The sequence below is a fragment of the Sander lucioperca genome, chromosome 1, assembly GCF_008315115.2.
Source record: "Sander lucioperca isolate FBNREF2018 chromosome 1, SLUC_FBN_1.2, whole genome shotgun sequence".
Taxonomy (NCBI): Eukaryota; Metazoa; Chordata; class Actinopteri; order Perciformes; family Percidae; genus Sander; species Sander lucioperca.
The window spans coordinates 7,601,440-7,607,591 of NC_050173.1; positions in this window are offsets into that span (position 1 = coordinate 7,601,440).

The following is a 6,152-nucleotide window of genomic DNA, read 5'->3' on the forward strand; positions in this document are numbered from 1 at the left end:
CTTGAAGACGTAGATGTGACGTGAGCAACCTGTCTGAAAGTTGGAAGTCTTCTGGTAGCTGTGCCAAGAGAAATCTCAATCATTCCCAATCTAGCAGAGACGGAGAGCGTAGGTATATGTAAGGAGATAACATAGACACAGGCTAATTATTGATCACTAAAATGATAGTTAACATTAGTAATTCAACTTAAACAGCTAATGGAAGTCCAAACTGCCTGAGAGCTTCTCCTGTACTATACGGTAATTCCTCTACTATGAGACAGTAAGTCTCGTGGTTATGACCCAATCGTTAGCCTATTTTTATAAAAACGTCTGCTACGGAGCCATAACGTGAGATACAAGGTAATGGAGCCTTTTATACATTGTCGTGTTTCTTTAGAAATAAACAATGGACAAATAGAGTCTTTAAACTCTTCAGATGTAAAGTTATTCTCTGTCAAAGTGACGTCAGAATGAATGGCAGTCAATGGGATGCTAACGGGAGCTGATGGCTTGGTAGCATCAAAATGGCGCCATAGGACGTTCGTGGTCCGGGGAGAAGCTGACCCCCTTGGCTTCATCCTTATTACTCAGGGAGAATTAGGCAGCTTCTGTCTTTGTTTCCGTCTCTGTCTGTCATCGTCTCTGACCAACATGTTGACGATGACGGGCAGGAGAGATCCCTTTTCCCTCCTTCTGTCCGATTGAATGCTTCGGTCCTTTCAGAGGCCGTTACAGTTGAGTTTAGACGACAAAAAAGTTAGCGTCCTGCGGTAACACCGGTCCGCTTAAGGCCGTTACACACCGACCAGACGGCCGACCGTCGGCAGAAAAGCCAGTCGGACTGATCAGTCTCCCCGAGTTGGTCCAAAAAGTTCCTCAGAACACCGAAGAGACGAGACGTAAAACGTCTCCATAACAGCAATTCAATTTCCATTCAATTCAATTTTATTTATAGTATCAAATCATAACAAGAGTTATCTCGAGACACTTTACAGATAGAGTAGGTCTAGACCAAACTCTGTAGTTTACGAAGCCCCAACTATTACAGTGGTTGCCTCAAGAGCAAGCATTAGCAGTAGCTATAGCGACAGTGGCGAGGAAAAACTCCCTTTTTTGTTAGGAAGAACAGACCCAGACTCTTGGTAGGCGGTGTCTGACGGCACCAGTTGGGGGTGTGGTGAACGGTGGCAATAATAGTCATAATAAAGATAGTGAAACAGTGATCACAATGGTAGTCATAGTAGTTCATGCATTCAACAGCAGGTGGCGCTAATCTGGATTGTTGCCCAAAAATGAAAACCGGCAGCTGATTGGACGAACGCGTCACGTGGGTCTGGTTTCTCAACCCGTTCTCACTCCGAACTCGTAAAATAAGGACGTTTGGACAGTGTCTGTCACGTTGTTGGATGCGTACGAAGTATTTTGTGGGTTTTTTTTTTTGGTTTTGTTGGTTTGTTTGTTTTTTTTTGTCTTGTGTTTTCTTTGTTGTGTTGTTGTGTTTACCTGATCCGTGGATGAGAGCAGCATTAGAGGGATTTAGAGAGTAGTATGTAAGGAGGTTGGTTGGGGGGGCGGGATGGGTAAATTAAAAGCATGGAATTTCACCCAGGACGAGAGGGGTTTCACGTAATGTTGTAACGCTGCTGTTTTAGTCGTATTTTCTTTCTATCACTTCCGTGTATCAGACGCTTACGCTTAACCCAGCCGTATCCCTTCCTTTAACTATAATACTCTTAACTGAAAGCGTCTTCTAGGGAAACTAAAGAAGTCGTATGAGGGAGTCAGGTTCTATTTTTGGCACCAGCTTGGTAAGCTAGTGTTTCCCATATACCTCACTGTTGCTATGGGTAAACACCTTCTGCTCCCTGAACTGATGATAGTCAGCTGCCTGTTACCCCAACTCCCGACGGCCCTGCCACTGATCTCCCGATAATCTTCCCTTTCTGTTGCAGATTTTGAATCACTGCTGCAAAAACCGTTTTGACGACCATGAAGGGACATTGTATTCATTGCTCCCAGGTAGACCCTGTGTGTGATGTTGGTGTCGTTGATGGTTCATCAGTGTTGGTTCTTGTCTGTTCGGTGCACATATACTTATTTTGTGGTGTTGTTTCGGTTCCACGTGCAGCTTGTTTATCTATCATTGCTTTTATTTTAAATACTCCTTTATGGTGTTGAGTGCACTGTTGTGGAAGTGGCTGGGTTTCATTTATTCAATTTTTCATTTGAAATGGTTGGGTTTTCACGGTCTCAAGGACCCCTAAATGACACAAATTAGACACAAACGCCCATCTAGGTTATGCTTTATGATTGTAGTTTTATACAGAAAGTGAGATCCCATGACCAGCAAAATAGTCATAAACTCGGGCCCAGAATAAACCCAACTTTGAAAACCATGTGGATAACTGAAAGTAGCACATTTAAGGAAAAATACAAATCCATCATAACCTATAATATGAATTATTTTTGCATTACCCATGCTATTTCCTGAGTTAACTCATTACAAACCAAAAAGAATGAAGACACATAAATCTTCTTTGCCTGCTGCGCTGTGGTGGTTATGTTGTATTACCATTTAATTTAGGGTGGTTGGTTGGAAAGTAGGATATGTGGTGGGTGCGACAAAAGCTCAGTATGAAAAAAAGACTGACATCTCTTGGCATGTGTGTTTTGTACAAACCTCATGGCCTCCACTGAACTGACTTTGAAACACACGATAGAAATCACTCATTCATTGAGATGACAGGCTCTGCGACACGGTCCAATCCACATTTTGACGTTTGATCGACATCCATCTTAGCATAGGTGGAAATTTAAGCTTTAAGACACGATGTATAGGGCTTCATGGCATACCCGCTTTGTGTTGAGTGTCCATCTGTCAAGGACAGGCAGAGTGTAGATATTGCATAACATGTTTGGTTTGTAGCTCTTTCTCAGATGTTAAACGCCTCGATCTGTTCCTCAGGGAGTTACTGCAATGATCTCGAAACTGCTCGCCAAACAACAACACTGAGTTCCTGCTAAACTTCATTTTGTTTTTTTTTTTTTTTGCCCTCATGGAGAAGTGACACCGGCCTTCAAACACTGTCAGAGTTAATTCTTTGTCAATCAACACTGATATTAATTGAATTAATCAAAATTGATTTATGGTTAAGGCGGCAATATTCATATATTTTGTTAACAAACCAAATAAAGTCCTGATAAGAACAAAAACCAACCAGGAGTTAACTTGTTACTAAGTATTGTACTGTTTAGTCAAAGTTTAGGAAAATGTATAATGTCAACACCAAGCTTGACAAGAGACAGGGTGGGTTTTGGGGTATTTTTACTTGGCTGGAAATTGGTGGATAAAATGTTTAAATGAAAGGAGGAGAGAGGAAAAAGCATGTGTAATATTCACTACCAAATCGTAAGTGTTTATGTTATTCAGGATAAGAGAAATCTACATCTAATGTGGATAGAAAGACATTCTGTTTGTTTGCACTTTTTGATCCGTCTATTACTAATGTGTTTAGGGGGTGACAATTGCTTCTCCAAACCTGATTGGGAGCACGGCATCATCAGGCCAGTGGTCGAGAAAGGTGGAAGAATAAAGAACTTGATATAGTGGGATGGTTAGGGATCTTCATTTTATATTGACTCTTGAACAGTGTTAATTTTGACAGCAAAATTCTGATCTTATCTAAGTCTTCGTGTGTTTTGAATAACACACCATTTAGTTAGTCTTTACTTCGGCATCTGAAATCTTTTAGGTCTATAGTCTAGGTTTTAGTCGACTAACTCTCATAGAGTTTTAGTCTTAGCTAGCTTAATCTTTTAGTCTTAGTCTAGTTTTAGTCGACCAAATATTAGCAGATTTTAGTCGACACATTCCAGTGGATTTAGTTGACTAAAGTTTCTCAGAATGTTCGGTCATTGGATAGTAACCATCAGTCTGTTAGGAATGGTATTATTAAGGTTGAAATGAATATGCGATACAGACACAGATTTAACAGTTCGTCCTGACTAGCTCTGACCATTTCTGTTGTTTCAGTGAGACATGTCATTTGCCTCGGACTGGTGCACTGCAAAATGATTAGCGTGTTGCTAATGGCGAAGCAAACTGAAATCAGCCAAAGCTGTGTAACAAAGACTGTGCAACTAAACACCACTAAGTATAATGTAAACAAACTTACCTGTTGTGAAAACGTCATCAAAACTGTGCAAAGTCTGCAACTCGTCCTACTGTGTATGGCGGCTGCGTTTGTTAGCTGTTGCGCATGTATTGCCGCGGCTTTTTAAATGGCTCTTGCTGCGTCCGCAAAATCAGCCTACTCAAAGATTCGCTCTGATTGGATTTCTTCCACAATTGTCCCAAAAAAAGAAGTGGTCTGATTGGATCATCTTCTCCATTCGTCCCGCCTAAAATTTCATATCATTTTATTGTGACTAAGTGTTATATTTAGTCAGCAGTCTCGTCATCATATGGAATTTTATTTAGTTTTATTTGAGTTTTCGTACGTGAAAAAGGTTGTTGACGAATATTTTTTTCGGTCATAGTCTTCGTCAAAATAAGATTAAGATTTGATTTGGGTCTTTTCTCCATCCCTGACATATAGATATGGCTTCTGGCCGTGGTGGCTGCACAGATGGATGGTTGTAACAAGAGTGTTTACGAACAAGTAAGGCACTCCTTATCAAAGGCTGGTGTCTGTAGATCTGTTTGTTTTATCACTTGTATCTTAAAGTAGTTAAGTTGTGAAGCACTGCAAAATGTGTCAGTTATAGTGGGAGGGTTGTCGATCAGAGATGTCCAGCTTCAATGTCCGAATGTTGCTCTTAAATCTCAGAGCTGCAGAAGACCTGGAAAAGAAGACACGAGCCGTTTAATGCCAGCTATTAAGGGCCGCAGTCTTGCAAACAAGGGCAAACTCTTCGAGCCGCCTTATCGCAACAGGTGAAATGATTATTATTTTGTTCTTGGGTTAATAATCTCACACTAAGCCTCGAAATGTGTGCTATGTGGCTGTTTTTTTCTAACCCCCCTCCTGGATTTTCTTTATTTTGTTTCCCTCTTGAAGCCCGGGCTTTTATGACAGCCGGAACCCAGGATAACGACACCATAGGGATCCGGGTCAGCACGGCTGTGGAGATAGCACAGTAGGAGGGAAGGGACCCATCAAACCCTGCAGGTGTGCCGTTCAGCTCGACAGAGGGAGCCACAAAAGTCGTTATAAAAAGTGATGTTAACGAAAAGTTTAGGCGCAGGGCAGCAGAGGATAATTACACGGTCTGTGATCGATTGTCACTTTGCGTGGTCCATGTTTGTTGGGACTTTAGTTGCATCTGTCTTTTTGTTGTTCATGTAACTTCTCTTTCTCTACAGTGGTCGGAGTCACAAAATTAGACCTTGAAGCATGACGGATACGTTCAAGATATTGCCGAGCAACCATACTGACAACCATCAAGGCTCGATTACCGTAATGAAATCTACATTAAAAGTCATAATAATTACAAGATTAAGTCTTCAGCGTATTTCTTAGGCGGTTCTTTGGTGGTTGCTCTACTGAGACAGTGTGGAAAAAGAACAGACACGGCTGTGAAATGGGAAGCTGCGAGTTGTAGCCTCAAACCGTTGAGTGGTAACGTATTTCTACTAATGTTCTAATGTGCTTTTGATGTACGGCCTAACAGATCATTGTAAGAGATCCTAGGCAACTGTAACAGTTTGGGTCTAATGAACAGCCTTCTTTGCCTTCTGCAGGATCTTCCTTGTGTTCATTTCATAGATGATGGTGGACGTCCTAATCTGGTCTACATCAGAAGGATGACTGGAACTAACGGTGGAGTGTAAGAAAATTTCATTTTTGAACACTGCCACTGTTTCAACTAATCTTTACACTATATTAACAAGTGGTTTCTTCCCTACAGGTGTGGCAATGTTCCAGTGACGTGATCCCTATTTGATGTACGCTCTCTACAACAATTCCTTCTACAACCCGCAAGCAGCATTTGAACTACAGTCGGGTGTGACACGGCATGCCAAGACAGGAAGCCGGCAGCTTGACCAAGGGAGTGTTTGTGGTAAGAACAAGCACAGAACTATAAAACAGTAGACTAAGCGACAATGGCGTTGAATGAGGCATAACACGGTGTTGAAAACGGGGATGAAATATGTGAATATGACAATA